Source organism: Cebidichthys violaceus, unplaced genomic scaffold (genome assembly GCF_023349555.1).
Source record: "Cebidichthys violaceus isolate CVI_PGR_0920_01 unplaced genomic scaffold, fCebVio1.0.p SCAF_28, whole genome shotgun sequence".
Classification (NCBI taxonomy): domain Eukaryota; kingdom Metazoa; phylum Chordata; class Actinopteri; order Perciformes; family Stichaeidae; genus Cebidichthys; species Cebidichthys violaceus.
The window spans coordinates 1,602,332-1,612,500 of NW_027176461.1; the positions used below are offsets into that span (position 1 = coordinate 1,602,332).

The 10,169-nt window shown below is 38.5% G+C and overlaps 1 protein-coding gene across 1 annotated transcript in view; it reads right to left on the reverse strand.

Annotated features, from left to right (window-relative positions):
- Positions 1–9,457: 9,457 nt before the first annotated feature.
- The window catches only part of tmx1 (thioredoxin-related transmembrane protein 1), a 6,358-nt gene continuing 5,646 nt past the window's right edge, over positions 9,458–10,169 (reverse strand). Inside the window, exon 8 of the mRNA XM_068721835.1 lies at positions 9,458–10,169. This exon is cut by the window's right edge and continues 1,436 nt beyond it. The gene's annotated coding sequence lies outside the window, so the exon portion shown is untranslated.

The following is a 10,169-nucleotide window of genomic DNA, read 5'->3' on the forward strand; positions in this document are numbered from 1 at the left end:
CTCTTTTACAACACACTGTCAGATCTCTTTAATCTGCACCAACAGTGAGTTAGCATAAAGGTTTTGTTTGACTAAACAAAAGCTTCATGCGATACAAAGGTGTGTTCAGCCAGGTGTGTTCTGATCCTCTTCAAGCCACAGCAAATGTTCTACTGTGAACGGTTTACAGTCTCGTTAGCTAGTGAGCTAGCTTATTAACTCGGTTAAACTTGCTCAAAGAACTTTTTTCCCTCTTCAATAACTCATTTAATAAAATTATGTACAATAGAACTGAGAACAAAAAGTCAGGGGAATAGTTAACTATTAGCCAACAAACTAACTAGCCCTGTTATCAGTCAACAAGCTTCTTGAACCACATATTTTACAAAACACAGATAAATTTGGTGAAACTGGGCGATTTGACGAAAGACACTGCAGAGTTGCATTATGGGAAGTGTAGGACCCTTAAATACAGTCTATGGTAGGACCAGGGCTTTGGGAGATTGATCAATACTTCTATAGCAAGGATTTAAATATGCATATCTCAATCTCTGCATCATGGAATCTTGTTTTAATCTATTTTATTGCATATATTACATAACTTTGTGTGCTAAATGGCCGAAGTACTCATTTAGCTGATATATACAGTTGTGGTCAAAAGTTTACATACACTTGTAAAGAACATAATGTCATGGCTCTCTTGAGTTTCCCCGTTATTTCTACAACTCTGAGTTTTCTCTGATAGAGTGATTGGAACAGATACTTCTTTGTCACAAAAAAACATTCATGAAGTTTGGTTCTTTCAAGACTTTATTATGGGTTAACAGAAAAAGTGATCAAATCTGCTTGGTCAAAAATATACATACAGCAGTGCTAATATTTGGTTACATGTCCCTTGGCCATTTTCACTTCAATTAGGCGCTTTTGGTAGCCATCCACAAGCTTCTGGCAAGCTTCTCGTTGAATCTTTGACCACTCCTCTTGACAGAATTGGTGCAGTTCAGTTAAATTTGATGGCTTTCTGACATGGACTTGTTCCTTCAGCATTGTCCACATGTTCTCAATGGGATTTAAGTCAGGACAATGGGAAGGCCATTCTAAAACCCTAATTCTAGCCTGATTTAGCCATTCCACTACCACTTTTGATGTGTGTTTGGGGTCATTGTCCTGTTGGAACACCCAACTGCGCCTAAGACCCAACCTTCGGGCTGATGATTTTAGGTTATCTTGAAGGATTTGAAGGTAATCCTCCTTCTTCATTATCCCGTTTACTCTCTGTAAAGCACCAGTTCCATTGGCAGCAAAACAGCCCCACAGCATAATACTACCACCACCGTGCTTGACGGTAGGCATGGTGTTCTTGGGGTTAAAGGCCTCACCTTTTCTCCTCCAAACATATTGCTGGGCATTGTGGCCAAACAGCTTGATTTTTGTTTCGTCTGACCACAGAACTTTCCTCCAGAAGGTCTTATCTTTGTCCATGTGATCAGCAGCAAACTTCAGTCGAGCCTTAAGATGCCGCTTTTGGAGCAAGGGCTTCCTTCTTGCACGGCAGCCTCTCAGTCCATGGAGATGCAAAACACGCTTGACTGTGGACACTGACACCTGTGTTCCAGCAGCTTCTAATTCTTGGCAAATCTGCTTTTTGGTGGTTCTCGGTTGACTCTTCACCCTCCTGACCAATTTTCTCTCAGCAGCAGGTGATAGCTTGCGTTTTCTTCCAGATCGTGGCAGTGACAAAACAGTGCCATGCACTTTATACTTACAAACAATTGTTTGCACTGTTGCTCTTGGGACCTGCAGCTGCTTTGAAATGGCTCCAAGTGACTTTCCTGACTTGTTCAAGTCAATGATTTGCTTTTTCAGATCCATGCTGAGCTCCTTTGACTTTCCCATTGTTGCGTTTGTGGGTGTTTGTATCCAATGAGCCCTATTTAAATGGCCTCAGAGAAGTCACCAGCTGTAGTCACTCATAATCACTCACAAGAAGTTAAGAGGCCATGCTATGAAGCTCATTTCATTGACACAACTTTCTAAGTCACCAAAATTGCTAATTCATGTTGCTGTTTGTATATTTTTGACCCAGCAGATTTTGTCACTTTTTCTGTTAACCCATAATAAAGTCATGAAAGAACCAAACTTCATGAATGTTTTTTGTGACAAAGAAGTATCTGTTCCAATCACTCTATCAGAGAAAAATCAGAGTTGTAGAAATAACTGGAAACTCAAGAGAGCCATGACATTATGTTCTTTACAAGTGTATGTAAACTTTTGACCACAACTGTATGTAATGATGGTCGCGCTGGGTCTCATCCACTGGAAATTATATTACCCATGAACAGCATACCTGATGTGTTTCAGATCTGGATTTAGATTTATCTGTTTTAATTAATTTACTAGGATATTCAGCAACGAGTGCATGTAGACTTTCTTGTCAATCTTTTTCTATGATGTCATTGTGTTTTTGGTGGATTTCTTTCTTGCTAAAGGTTTTAAAACTCGATGAGTTCTCAGACTTCAACGTACCCTCTTATTCATGGTAAGGTAATTGTAATGTTACTGGCTAAAGGCCAAAATAACCTGTCACAACTGGTTAGAGGAAACGCTTTGATGTCACATCTAACTGTGCAACCATAATACCGCCACACGCATGCCGATTACACAAAGCGCTTAGGGGCATCGCTACTATTTCCCGTATTATGTAACCGCTGTAACTGGTGCTCATAAATAAGAAAATATCCATACTGTGACATTTTGTTTCTGCAGCAGTGAAGTAAGTTTGTTTTCATTACCATATGATGATCTGCTGCACACAGTTTAACTCATATAAACTCAATCTGAAAGGAAACATGCTAACCCTGACCGACAGCAGAGACTTAACCTTCACAGAGTCATGCCAGGCTCGATGCTCCAGGCTCTGACCCGGCTGTTATCTGGCTGTTTGTAGTAAGCTGCTGTTCTTCAAGAGCCACAGATATCAGCCTTTAATGGGTCGGACATGCAGCTTCTGTCAAACTGACGCAGTGTCCGTCTCTAAATCAGCTTTGAAGACTCAGATACCTGACAGGACCTCACCAGCGATGGAAAGTAACCAAGTACTGTACAATTTCCATTTTATACCACATTATACTTCCACTCCACTACATTTCAGAGGGAAATATTGTACTTTGTACTCTACTACATCTATCTGAGAACTATAGTTAGTTACTTTGGGGATTCATTATTATTCAACATAACACATTATGATGGTTTGTTACAGACTAAACCGTCCAACAGCAAACAAAGTGATTTCAAAGTTAAAATGCTGCTTACATGTTAAGGCCATCATCAAATCCAATAATGTAATACAATAATGTATATTTTTTATAACACTCTGAAAGGGGTCATTCTGTATAATAAGTACTTTTGATACTTTATGTACATTTTACTTTTGAATGTAGGACTTTTACTTGCAACAGAGTAATATACTTTATATTTACAGTTCTGTTTCATAACTTATTTTTTTCTTCTTTCCTACCCCATTAATCATCTCACAACCCCTTATGACTTATACTTAATTAATTATGTATACAATCTTTTATTAACACTTCTATTTCAGTAAAGGATCTGAGTACTTCTTACACCACTGGAGCTAACAGCATGACAAACTACGGATATACACGAGGTAATTTGCAGCTTAAAGTTATCACTTGTCACATTTTAAGGCAAACCCACATCCCGTCCCTTCCTTTTTCCATTTATCCATTTCCTGTAAGGAGATTTAATACGTATAAAACTGAATCGCAAATTGTCTAAACACACACACACACACACACACACACACACACACACACTCACTCACTCACTCCCAAGCTCATTCTGCTGACCTGAGATAATGTTCAAACTGGTGAGTGTGTTTCATGTGTTAGTTTGGGGACTTTTTAGGATCGGATGTGTGTTTTCGCATCAGGTGATGCACTCCAAAACAAACCATGAGATCCATGGAAACGGCTGCACCACTCATTGAGTTCAGTCTAAAGTTTTGAGATTTGAGTAAACCTCCTCCTGACCAGAGGACTTCTGTCTTTACACCGATCCAAACCACAAAGCACATACATAAACATAAAGCCCAATAAATGCGATGTATCTCCAACGATGACGAATGTATTTATTAGGTTTTATTTATGAGCAGCTCTTGATTGATTAAGCAAGTTGAGAAAGCCCCCTCTTTTATAATTCACACATGCAGTTATGATTATTACATTTTTTATTCAAAGCAGGCTGTTTTAGATGGTTTTATTAAACCAGAGGAAACCTTCTTTTGTTTCAGTTGCGCATGAGTCAAAATTAAAATGTAATATTCTTTAAATGGACCTCAGTGTGTTTTTACCGCGTTGCTCTGATGGGATCGCTCTCTGCTTCGGCCCTTATCCTGAACTAGCCGACACACTGCAAACCCAGCCAGTATATTCTCCTGTGTTTATACTTCAGGGATCATGTGCTGCTATTTTAGTATCCTGCATACAGTGAAGGAGAGACGTCTGCATCCAGGCGAAGACAGGAGACAGGGTTTTTCTCTTTGGCATGACCACAACGGTTTCCTGAAAATGTACCTGCTGCAGACTGGAGGGGAGACACAACAACAAACCTTTGTGTTCATTCTTTATTTCTGTTTGAGCCACCATGTAATTATCTGACCTGCGAGGAAGTGACACACAGCTCATAGATGTAAATAGGGGTGAGCAGAGGGCGGTGTTTATGGAAGAAAAAAAATCATTTCGGTGGACTGTAATCATGGTGGAGAAACAATTAGTCACTACACAGTCACAGTCTGATGGATGGACACATGAAGAAAGAGGTATTATAGCTGCAATATGGCGCCAGACTTCTACATTAGTCATGAAGGTTAAAAAAAGGTGAATTCAAAGGTTTCCAATTTGTTCGGGTAAACAGTTTCTTCGGAATCACTCAACTATTCTGCTAAGTTTGACGCATTTACAATGGAAGGGCATGTAGTTCATGTTAAATAGAGAAAATATTTGAATAATTCTACAAGTAGATTTAGACTTTCTGCATGTTTTAGCCATGAGTTGGTCCCGGTCAAACGATGGTGTACAATATCTTTGAAATTATGAACAAACTATTAAAGAGTTGAAAATTTAAATTAGTTTAAAAACAGGGCGATTAACATGATTTTATTTGTTTCCAGTGCATGAAAGATTTTCCTTAGATGACTGCTGAACATATGAAGGATTTGATTAATTTTGAACTGCAGCATAATTGTTAATACATAATTTGAGACCAACTTGACTGATCTGCTAAATGTTGTGAGTTCTTGTTCGTGAGAAGAAAAGTTTTAGAAGGAAGGGAGACAGACAGAACAAAACTCATTGTCCCAGTCCCCTGGTTATCTCCAGCAGCATTTCAGACTGATGAATAAATCATCGTTACAAGCCCAAACAGAGGAATCTCAATCTCTTCATCTCCTTTATAGGTTTTAATGGTCTAACCACACGGAGGACACTGAGGGGACACAGCAGCTCAGAGAACAAGTGCTGCCTTGTTAAACGCTCAAACTCGCACCTCGCCGGCGTCCAGTAGCTCAGTGAGCGAGGCCGGATCATATAACACTGCCTTGTTTTTCTCATGGATTTTTGTGGTTTGAGGAAAAACCCTCTCGGCCGCTGGCCCGGGGATTTAAATAATCATTTTTAAAAAAGACCTCAATCCAAAAATGTCTCTGCCTCGTCCTACATACTGAAGAGTCGCTCGATTCTTATATAATAAAACTTTCAAGCAGATAAGGCATTTTGCCAATCAAGTTTATATAATTCATCATTTGTTAGAGTACGTCCCCCCCATTACCATTATGAGATTTAACAAAACATGAAGTTGCCAAAATGGAAATCTGATTTACGCTGAGAAACATGGATTTGGAAACAGGAGTGTGGGAAAGCAGGCTGCACATTGCTGAGGTGGAAAATATGTCAGCAGATAAAGAGACTCTCAGGTCATGTCTCTACCACAGACAGTGGTCCACAGTAACCACATACAAGTATTCAACTACTGCACATCTGTACAGTTTTAAGGTACTTTACTTGAGTTTCTCCATTTTATGCTTCTTTGTACTTCTACTCTTCTACATTTTGAGATAAATGTTAGTCCACAACATTTATCTGTCTTGTTACTTTTCAGATTAAGATTTAACATTAAAACAACATATAATAAGATTATAAAGTAAAATGCATTAAAGAACCAACAAGTTGAATTAACAGCTGCTATTCAAAGATAAATATTGTACTTTTTACTTACAGTTAGTTTCCCTGATTTTGCATATAAACACGTGCTCTGTTTATAAAATTTCAAGCATCACAATAGATTTAATTCAACAACATTAATTGTGCTGCATTCCACTTCAGGGCATTCCTGGTATTGTGGGTGCTGGCTCACTGATAGTTTACTGGGACACTCAAAGGAACGGAGCCATCGTTAACGTTATCGTTTTCACCTGTGCTTTTCTGTGTCTGCTGCAAGAGAAGGTCTGGAGATTAAAGGACCAGCACCTGCATAGGTGTTTTCAATTATGTGGCTGATTAGACCTGCACAGGTATGAGAGGAAAACTGACAGGAGCTCTCCAAAGATAACGCAGTATCTTTACATTGTACTAATGCTACTTTTACTTAAGTAAAGGATGTGAATACTTCTTCCACTCGTGACTGTAGATCTTGTACCTGATATTGTCATCGAGCTCCAGAGTGGGATAGTTCTTCATTTCCATCTCACGGGCCTCAAGGGAATCTTAACTCGTCAATATGCAGACAGTTTTCTCTTTTCGCTTCCCCGTATGTAGCTTAAAAGCAGTTAAAATAAGTCATATAATGTACTGTTTATTCTGTATCCTTCTGTACCCAAGGCATCTTTTTTATGGCGGCACCATTCCATCAAACAAACATATTCTAGATATATTGTTCGTCTTATAGAAATGTTCACAAAATTCAGGCTATATTTGGTAACTTTGGAAACTAGGATTTGATAAAGTTCTGTGGGTTCAAGGGTTTTATTACATTTTATTTTAGAATTGCATGCATTTGGACAACATGCTTGTCCCAAACAAGGGCCATTAGTCACACTTTCTCTGATCCCAACAAACTGGCTCAATGTAAATAGTGAAATGTCAGCATGCAGCTACATTTTTCCATTTTGAGAGGTCAGAACAACAGCACATGATTGATGTGGACACAGACAGAAAGGTGAGTGAAGGTAAATAATGAAACCCAGCACTCTGCAAGATCGTGTGCCAGTTGGCTTGAGATGGATAGCAGCAGCAAAGAAATTTATAGTTTATATAAACTGCTCGGTTTATAGTGCGGCAATGGTGGTGCTAGTGATTGAACTGGAACTTTAACAATGTTTGAATGTTTTTAAGGTGTAAAATGTTACTCATAAGTCATAGAAACAACCTTTTCATCTTTCATTTTTGACCAAATTGAGTTGATGAAAAGATGTTTTTTCAATGATATTTTGTTTGGTGGGATTTAAAGCCATGCCAGCAGCTCTGTGAGGCTGCACTTCTATGGTAATTTAAGCTGAATGCTAATGTGAACATGCTCACACAGACTGATTAGAATTGTAGCAAATTTCTTGGTAATCCATTTGAGTCTCGCCAAAATATTTCACTCTGAACCACCAACATCACCCTCATGGTGGCGCTAGAGTTAAAGTCAGGAGATCACCAAAGTCAGCAAGATTCCTTGTTTGAGATCCATGAATGTATGAACAAAATTTTAGAGCAATCCATCAAAAAGTCGTTGAAATATTTCAGTCTGGAACAAAGTGGTGGTCCAACGTCTATACAGCCACGTTAGCATGGCTAACAAAGATAAAATTCTTCTCTACAAATGAGGCTTGATTGTGTTATTATACAGAAAACAAGCGTTCCATCGATGCAAACATTTCAAAACTTCGCTGTTAAAAGTGAAAACAAAGACAATAGAAAACCACATGGACCAGAGTGAGCTAAACTAACAAGAACATAAACCACTAACGCAGCAGTGGTGCCATCTGCGTTCACTTTACATTGCAGAACATAAAAACAGCCGACTGCCCATCCAGCGCAGATGAATCTATGCGCCTGATAAATCAAAGCCAGGCTGCATCTGCTCAGTGTTTCTGCATGTACACGCACACACATTACAATCACACCACACTGAACCATCAGAAGGGCCTGCAGCGGGCCGCTACAGCAGGGGGAATCCCTGGAGGGTGGAGGAGGTGGAAACACCTTCCACCCTCGAAGAGGTTAAACTCTGCTTAACAGAGCAGGAGCAGAAGGCCACTCAAGCTGCAAAGACTGATTAGAGATCCACTCCAGAGACCGGGTCCCCTCTTAATCCAGGGGGAGATGTAGAGGGTGGATGTAGCTCCCACGGAGGAAACGGGAAGGCCCAGGAGAACAAATGAACTGTAGCTTTACATTTGCTACAACACACATTAAGTGCCACTGTAAATTTCCTGTCACCTGCTCCATAAAGTGCAGCGCTGTGACTAATAACTGGTAGCTGCTTTATTCTTCTTCTTTATTTTTTTTAATCTTCTACTCTTTTAAATCCTATTTAAATGTGTATTTTTATGTTGCCTCTTTCTTCTATTAATGCCTTTTCATATCTTATGTAAAAGCACTTTGAATTGCTTTGTTGTTGAAACTTGCAACACAATAAACTTGCCTTCTAGTTTATTGTGTTGTTTGAACATCAACTAAAAAGAGTGCAAGAGTGACATCTGCTGGCACAGACCGGAGCTGTTTAGAATATATTTCCATTTATATTAATATTTCTATGAATTTAGTTTTCAATGATTAGACTATATGTACATAACCTTTACTGTCCTGTGTCTTAAAAATTCTGAATGATCATACCTACATTGTTCACTTTGTAGAACCTGCTTACAACTTAATGAGAGTCATGCTAATAAAACAAAATCTGAATTTGAGTTTGTTACGAGCAGATACAACAGTAAAATACTGCTGACACAATGATGCATCCACATTAGAGTCAATCTAATATCATGTAGCGTAAATGATTGTAATGTGTAAAATATATATGTATTAGTGGACATTTTTTTTCTGCCGAGGCAGTTAATACTTTTGATATTTAAAGCACATTTTTCTTACATACTTTTACTTAAGTAGCATTTAATTGCAGGACTTTTACTTGAAATAATGACTTCTACTTGGGGTACTGTTACATTGTTGTATTAGAATTTTCATCTGAATACTTCTCCCACCACTGCTGCAGTATGTTCTGTGTACTACTATGACATGTCTTGGCAGATGTTTCTCCAAATATTTGTTTTTTTCAGGATGTTTCTGGAGCGGATTCAGCACAGTTTACAATTAAAACATCTTTTAGCTAAGAAAAAACATTCTATTTCCTTTGTGAATTAATGAATATAAATACTGTAAGTGCATATTTGTGCTAATGTAAACAACACAAGTGAGACTTTTTTCCAGAGTTAACCGTTTATTCAAAAGAAATGTTCAAACAATAAAAGCTCAGAGTAAAGAGTGAATGCTACAAGCCGTTAATAATGGTCAGGTAAAAATATGAACCGTCACCAAAATGAGTAATCAGCTTTATTTTTGGAATAAACAGCAACAAAAAAAGAAATCAAAGTCTATACCAGTCATAAGCCTGATCAAAACAGAGTGAAATGTGTATTAAAAACACTGGTCACACACTCACACACACACTTCCCCTTTTTGCTTTACAGGACTGAAAAGGATACAGGCTGAGCTGAGAGTGGCATGAATATTTTAAGAATACGCATAAGAGTAATAATTTGCTCCAGATCTCAATGAGAAACCAATTAACACAAAATATCACACATTTAGATAAATTAACCTCAAAAGTTCAGGTTTAATTTTACATTTTGAGCCTAAAACAAGTCCACAACAGAAGGCTGAGTTATGCCTCCATTTGTCGAGCGGAGCTTCTTCCTGGTCCTCATACTGTTCCACAAAGCAGAGCCAGACTTCAACAATTCAGAGAAGGGTGTCCCGAAACTGTTCCCCTTTAATTATATTACTGCATGCAAATACTGTTCTGTAGACCCGCTGACAAGTCGACAACACATCTGGGTTATTTAAGTAAACGCCCCCTAATAGAGAATCACAAGTAGACTAACACAAAATAAAACAATATATCCCATTGGG